The sequence below is a fragment of the Humulus lupulus genome, chromosome 3 (genome assembly GCF_963169125.1).
Source record: "Humulus lupulus chromosome 3, drHumLupu1.1, whole genome shotgun sequence".
NCBI classification, from domain to species: Eukaryota; Viridiplantae; Streptophyta; class Magnoliopsida; order Rosales; family Cannabaceae; genus Humulus; species Humulus lupulus.
In genome coordinates, this window is record NC_084795.1 from 72,999,655 (window position 1) to 73,007,653 (window position 7,999).

The 7,999-nt window shown below is 41.8% G+C and overlaps 1 non-coding gene across 1 annotated transcript; it reads left to right on the forward strand.

Annotated features, from left to right (window-relative positions):
* Window positions 1–7,663: 7,663 nt before the first annotated feature.
* On the forward strand, window positions 7,664–7,735 carry TRNAH-GUG (transfer RNA histidin (anticodon GUG)). Its single transcript has one exon. It is a non-coding gene; the product is annotated as a tRNA-His (tRNA).
* Window positions 7,736–7,999: the final 264 nt, after the last annotated feature.

The following is a 7,999-nucleotide window of genomic DNA, read 5'->3' on the forward strand; positions in this document are numbered from 1 at the left end:
ATTTCCCGTTAGGCTTCGGGACCAGCACGGGGTTGGCAACCCATATTGGAAACTTGGCTTTACGGATAAAGCCGCATTTCTTGAGCCGGGCTACCTCTTCCTCTAGGGCTTCAACTCGAGTTGTTCCTAAACGCCTTTGCTTCTGGGACTTGGCGGGAATGCTCTTATCCAGATGAAGTGTATGCATGATGAAACTTGGGCTGATTCCCACCATGTCCTCATGGGACCAGGCAAACACGTCAATGTTATCTCGCAGAAACTTGGTCAGCTCCGCCCTCCTCTTGCTACAGAGGTTTTTCCCGAGCTTGACCATCCGTGATGGATTCTGCGGATCAATATTCACTTCCTCGAGCTCCTCAATCGCCTGGAGCTCGGATCTGTCCTCGCCTATTCGGGGGTCAATATTCTCACTTAAGATGACATTTTCCCCCTCGGCGCTTTGAGATTTTTCAATCTCAGGATCTGCTAAGGGTTCCTGAGATTCCTCTTCACCTTGAATGGCCATTGCCAGCTGCCCGGGTTTAGATTTTCCCTTCATGGAAATGCTGTAGCATTCCCTGGCAGCGAGCTGATCGCCATGGATAGTGCAGATTCTCGTCGATGTAGGGAATTTCATCGCGAGGTGGCGTATGGACGTGACGGCCTCGAAAGCCATGAGCGTAGGTCGTCCCAAAATGGCGTTGTAGGCAGCGGAGCAGTCAATGACGACGAACTCGAGGAGTTTGGAGACTGTCCGAGATCCTTCACCTAGGGTGATCACCAGTTCGATCGTCCCTATCGATGCTGATCCTTCTCCCGAAAAACCATACAACATCATGGAGGTTTCCTTCAGCTTGGCGATAGTCAAACCCATCTTCTCTAAGGTGGATCGGAATAGGAGGTTCATCGAACTCCCGTTGTCTATCAGTACCCTCTTCACTCTCCGGTTGGCGAGCTGGACAGCTACGACCAGAGGATCATTGTGAGGGAAATGGACATGGCCCGCATCTTCCTCCGTAAAAATGATTGGTTGCCTTTCCAATCGCTGCTGCTTTGACTGACGCTGTTCCAGGACGAACTCCACTCCGTTATGAGCCTTTAGTTCGTTCACTTATCTCTTATGGGCGCCTCTGCTCGTGCCGGCCATGTGTGGACCTCCAGAGATGGTGGATATCTCTCCTCCTACCACAGGAGGAGGAACATCCTGGTCTACCCGAGACCCGGGCTGATTGGCCGGGACTTCCGGAGCAGGTCAGCTTGCTGGAACCCTATTCCGTGCATATTGAGCCAAGGGGCCGGCTCGGATGAGAGTCTCGATCTCTTCTTTTAAATGCCTACAATCGTCGGTATTGTGGCCGACATCGTTATGAAAACGGCAAAACTTGGAAGTGTCTCTCTTCCCCTTGTGGTGCTTTAATGGCTCTGACCTCTTCCAGGGGACTCGAGTAGAGTTGGCTAGGAAGATATTCTCCCTAGACTGGGTGAGCTCGGTATAAGTCGCGAAGACGAGTTTAAACTTGTCTATGGACTTATTCTTCTTTTGGCCATGCGGACTGTTTTCGCCATTCCCCTTTCTTTTGCCTCCACCGGGCTGGTTGTTCTGTGTGACGTTTTGGGTTGCTGCCACGACCTCCGTCCCCACTCCAGCGGGCTGCTCGGGGACCTGGCTGGTTCCTGCAGCTGAAGCTTTGGCTTCCTCCAAGTTTATCCATTCTTGGGCCCTGTTAAGGAATTCGTTAACCGAGTTGACTCCCTTCCTTTGTATATCCTTCCAGAGGTATCCTCCGACGAGGATTCCAGTTCTCATGGCCATGATCTTGGAGCTATCATCTGCGTCTCTAGCTCGAGCAGCAACGTTCGCGAATCTGCTCAGGTAGGCCTTCCGAGTCTCACCGGGCTGCTGCCTCACGTTAGCTAGGGAGTCGGCCTAAACACGGGCGGCCTGGGAGGCTCGGAATGCCCTTTTGAAGTCAGCTGAGAAGGTCTTCCAGGAACTGATTGGCTGTCTTTTACTTTGCTTGAATCACTGCCTGGCAGGTCCAGTCAGTGTGGAAGGGAAGATTAAACATCTCAGCTCGGGGCCAATGTTATGGGCCATCATCAAGGTGTTGAACATCCCTAGATGGTCTGATGGGTCTCCATCCCCATTGAACTTTGACAAGTGAGGCATACAGAAACCAGATGAGTACGCCGTTGCTGCTATACTGGGGACGAAGAGTTCCATCTCGTCCCCTGAATCGTACTCATCTTTTTCTTTCTCCGTCAGGAGCTTCCTCATCTGCTCCTCCATCTGAGTTAGGCATTCGAGGGTTTGGTCCTGGTGTCCTTGGTTATTCCGGGGCTGTTCAACAGCTCCGGATCCATCGTACATATTGGGTGGGTTATTGCCCCTCCTATCTTGAGATAGGTTATTTGGGGCATTCCCTCCATTACGTACTTCGGACAGGGTCCCCCCTGAGCGAGCATGGTTGTCTCCTCTTGCCTGCTCCCATCTATGAGAGTTGAGGCGATCTCGAAGGTCTCCTCCTTGGGTGACTCAAGGAATTTGCGCCGAACTCAAACGCTGGCGCAAGTCTCCCCTAGAGAAATCACTCCGGCGACTGCCGGTCCAGTGGCTCCTGCTGGATAGGCTTGGAGTCCGCCTTTGGTGGTGAGGATCTGATATTTCCCTTGGCGCCCTGCTACGCCGGGAAGGTCCAGCTGATGGCGGGTTTCTCCTACTACTCCCATAGACTGGGATGTCTCGGACGGGCCGAGGAGGAGACGGATATCTGATTGGAGAAGGAGGATGCCTGACTGGAGAGGCGATCCTAGTTCCGTCAGGACGGATCAAGTTTGGTGCAGGCCTTTTGACCCTGCCAACCTGCTAGTCCGGCGCCTAACGATCTGGACGAGGCGCAGGACGGTTGTTGGGGATGGGCTGATGCTGTGAGCTCTCTCCGGATCTCCTTCGGGAATTTCCTCGAGCTCTCCTGGGCGCGCTCGAGGATGGTTGGGAGCTAGGAGTCGATGTTTTGACCGAACGGCTGTATTGCTGTTGTTCGGCTCTAGGCATTCCTCTGAAGTCTGCCTCTCGATAGTGTGATGAAGGAGTGGAGTTGGGCGTCGGAAGTCTGTCTGAACGGCTACGCCTGGACCGATTACCCCGGCGAGACTTAGAAGCCTCGCCTTGCCTCTCTCCGACGTTAACGTCGGTTGTGAGAGGGGGTAGTCGGGCCAGCACATCCTTGATCTGCTGACTAGCTATTGCTAGCTGGCTCCTCAGCTGAGCGTTCTCCATTTCCACCGCAGTGTAATAACATGGGTTCGGGTTAGGCGGCCGAGGCGCCGAACTTCCGGTGTCGTCTTGGCCCGCCGGCTGCTTTCCTGGCCGCTGCTGGATTTCAGGAACTTGTTCACCAGGGGTGGCGGTATGATGAGCCTCCTGCCCATCATGCTGCTCTTTCTCGTTACCGTGCCTGGATCGAGTTGTCACCATAGTTGGATGTTTGCGACAGCACTGAATCGGACTTGCTCTCAATGAAAGCACCAAACTGTTGACGCGGTTCTTCGCCAACAGGTAATTAAGAGAAGAAGAGAAATGGATTAGTGCTGATAATGAACCGAAACAGATATATGATCTTAGAGAATGGAAAGGTGACTCAAGACACGGTTTTTAAGTGGTTCAAAGGTTAAAATGCTTCTACTCCACTAGTCAATATTATTGCTCTATTCTGGGTATATGATTACAGGATATTTCTTACAAGAGATAATCCAACCCTTATCAACTCCCAGGGTCTCCATATTTATAGGAGAAGGCACCTGGGAGTTGGTAAGAAGGTCATCCCGTGACCTTCTTACCTATCATATCAACTCTGTGACATTCATGATTAATTCCTAAACCTGACACATAAGTGTGGTCAAATCGATAGGTAAAGAGATAATGGGCCGCACGGCCCAACCCAGTCGTGGGTGTCTGAATACGCACGTTCCTGCTGCGTGTCCAAGAAGTCAGGGGCATATCAGACACGTGCACTCTGATATATGCACGTTTCCCTTGCTTGTGTTGACTTTACAAAGGGTCATAGCTCCATATCCAGCTCGTGCCACGAACTGGATACTTAACTCGACCTTCGACCTCCAGATTCCGAACTCCAGTCTCGGGCAATCTTGGCGAATCCTTGGGTTGCCTCGAGCTAAGGAGGTACGACCTTATGACGGCAGCTCTGGTTTTGAGGGATGTCCACGAGATAATCATGATTAGGCCGCAACTTAGCTCGCTAATCAGCCCGTGGGAAAATCAGGGCGTACACGCTCTAAAAGAATAGAACGATATTTTTCTATCTCTCCCTGAAAAAGAAAAAGAACCAATCTCAGGCCTATTCTCTTGATCTCATGTGTTGAGTACATCAAGTAGAATCATAAATTAACCATCCTTTATTCTCTAAGTGCCCACACACTTCTTGAGATGTAGAGAACGTTGTGAAAGATCTTGGTGTGAGTATCTGGGAGCAGCTTGGGTAAGAAGTTCGTTCAAATTACGAAAAGATAGCAAGGACACTTGATAGGCATCAAGAGGTATGTTTTCTATTCTTTTCTTGCTTATGATTAATGTATGTATATTAATAGGTCGCATATTTAAAGGTAGTTTAAATATGTTACAAAAAAATTTATTGTACACTGGGCCAACCCACCATCATTCCAATGCGTATTAGGAAACTCGTTCCTAACAAAAATACAATGAGGGGTAAAACGATATTTTAGTCTCATCTCATTATAGACCGTCTATAGATGATTGAGTGATAATTATGGTTGTAACAATAGATAACTAATAACGTATTTATATTGCTTATAGAGCATTCTATGAATTGAAGAGTGTAATTCTAAGTCTTTATTGGAGTCACGAGGAATAATAAATTTATGATAACTTATTGGAGCTTGATTTCATAGGCCTATGGTCTCCACAATACATTGTATAAAATCATCTAGATAGTCTCAATTAATTGATTTAATTATAAATTAGAATTATCAAAGTTGACCAAGTCAATTTTGTATAATTTCACAAAGTTATGCTATTTAGAGAATAAAATAGATTTTAGGGTAGATTTATTAATTTAGACAAATTAGTGTCTAAATTAATAAATAAGTTTAGATCAAGGTTCAAATTATGAATAATTAATTTGATAAATAGTTTAAATAATTATTTAATTAATTAATCAATCAATAGAAAATAATACGGACCTTGAATTTAAGTCCAACGGTCTTATAATTAAATGCAAAATTTCATAGGCCTAAAGCACATGATAATTTTGACCTAATGGCTGATATTACCTATTATTTTATTTATTTTTTAATTAAATAAGTGACCTAATTTAGCCTTTAAAAGGAATTCTAAGTGAGTTTTGAAAATGCTATTTAGGATTTTTACCCCCCGAACTATTACCACTACCGTATCGTGCCCCCTAATTTTTTCAGGCCGTTAAAAATTTCCTCCGAAATATTCACAGTAATGTAAAGAATGACTTCCGTTAACTTTCAACACATGTGGCTAACAAAAGGCTGACATGGCTCTTTACATGCTGATGTGTCTTGGCCATGTCAGCGCCATGTGTGTAATTTTAAATTAAAAAATCTATAATCATATTAAAAATTAATGAATTAAACACTAAAAAATAGAATTAATAAATTAAACCATTTTTTATACATTAAAAAAAATAAAAACCATATTTAAAAACAATAAAATTACACACATGGCGTTGACATGGCCAAGACACATCAGCATGTAAAGAGCCATGTCAGCATTCTGTTAGCCATATGTGTTGAAAGTTAACGGAAGTCATTCTTTACATTACTGTGAATATTTCGGGGGGAATTTTTAACGGCCTGAAAAAATTAGGGGGCACGATACGGTAGTGGTAATAGTTCGGGGGGTAAAAATCCTAAATAGCCTTTTGAAAACAGTTGACGAGAAGATCTAGTTTTGATGCTTTAATGTTTTAGACTCTCTTTACAACAAAAGTCATTTTCTAAGTCTCTATATTCTCATCTCTTCTTCTTCTCTTTGTAACTATCTCATATGTTGAGAATTGTCCACTCTGGTCTATGTGATTCTAAGGATACTGTGGAAGGCTGTGAAGAAATTTGAAGATCGGTTCAGTTTCTTAGTGACACCTTGCGACAGAAAGGATACAATGGTTAGAAAAACTGAATGAATGACTTATTCATTTTACTGCATATAATGTAAGTGTTATTATCATTATCTCTGTTTAAATTCAATTATAGAAATATGTTCTAGGTTTTCTTATATTAATTTGTTTAATATATGATTTACATGAAAATAAATAAGATCATGTATAAGTATTTCCAATAGAAGCTTCAAGCATCTTCAAAGGAAGGTTAGGAATGATATTTTTTTTACAACAAATCTTTATTTGTGTCAAGCCTTGTCACTTTTGTGTCTCACATAAAATCATAACTGGTGATTTTATGTTCCTACGATTTGTTCTTCAAGGAATATCTACCCTACACTTTTTATCCATTGTGTTTAACTATTCTATGAGAATGATTTACTTGTATGATTTTGTCATTGAGTTGTAATACAAACAAAGGTTTGTAAAGCCTCATCCCAACAAAAAGAACTCTTCAAAATATGAAATGTTAAAATGGAGAAGAGTTAAGATTAGTTGCTGCTTAACTCTGATATTTATAGAGTTTAGAAAACCCTAAGCCTAGACAATCTTTTTTTTATCTCAATTAGATCAAATCAAAGAGTTTCTAAAAATAAATCTCAATTATTTTTACTATAGAAAATTCAGATGTAATAGAAGATCATTCTGTATCATCAGAAAATAAACAAACCTGAACTTAATTATAAACCAAGTTTATTTCAGAATTGATCTTTCTTGAGCACAAAGATATTACAAGATAATTAATTTAAATCAGTTAAAACCAAAAATTTGCACAATGATCAATTATATATTAAACATAGTTATTATAAACATAATTACCATAAATAAATAAATAGGAAAACTTGTTCATAGATAATTTATTTTCTTTTACCTTCTATCCTTTCTCTTTGATCATTTCTCTAAACCTCGACCATTTTTATTGTTTACTGCTATTCTCAAAGGGGAAAAATTACAGAATGAGAAAGAAAAAAAATAAAATTTAATACATCATATGGTCATTACTGATTTAGAAAATATTAATAAAAAAAATAGATTCAAGAATGCATCTGCATCAAGTATTCCTTTGTCTCTGACCCTTTCTTTGTTTCCCATGCACCACCGCTGACACGACCGCTTTTTTAACATAGAAAAAGGCTTTCATTACCAACGCTTAAATTTAAACCCCATCCTCAAACCCATTTCCACTAATACTATCTCTCTCGGTCAATAAAAAGAAGAAGAAATCAAGTGCAAGGTTTTATTCAAACAGCATGTATTGTAGAGAAAATTTTAGTTTTTATTTGTTGTATACATTTAATTTTTTTTTATTTTTTTATGGCAAAAAAAATCAAGAGATCTTAAAAATGAAAATAAACAAGCACAGCTAGAGAAAGTTGACCGCGTGGTCCACTTTTTTGCAGAAGATAATAATAAACATTTATTATTTATAAATTCAGAGCCTGGCCCAATATAATTAAAATATATGTCCAACATGATTTTAAAATCTATAATTGTTACTTAGACAACTAAACAAAAAAGTGGCTGTAGTTTAGTGGTGAGAATTCCACGTTGTGGCCGTGGAGACCTGGGCTCGAATCCCAGCAGCCACAATGAGTTACTTTCTTACCGTTTTTTTAATTTTATATTTGCATAAAAATAAAATCATTCATATTGCATTAGCCAGTCAACCTCAACGCATATGAACCACACAGACGCAACGCAAAGCTGCAAGTCTCATGGTCATGGCTTTTCAATATCAGACTCTTTTCTAAATTGTGATGAATCACCTTAAGTTAACTCACAGCTTTTCACTTTTTTTTTTTTAAAAAAAGAAAAATTAATCGGCAGTTATAATGATCGACGACGCATTTGTG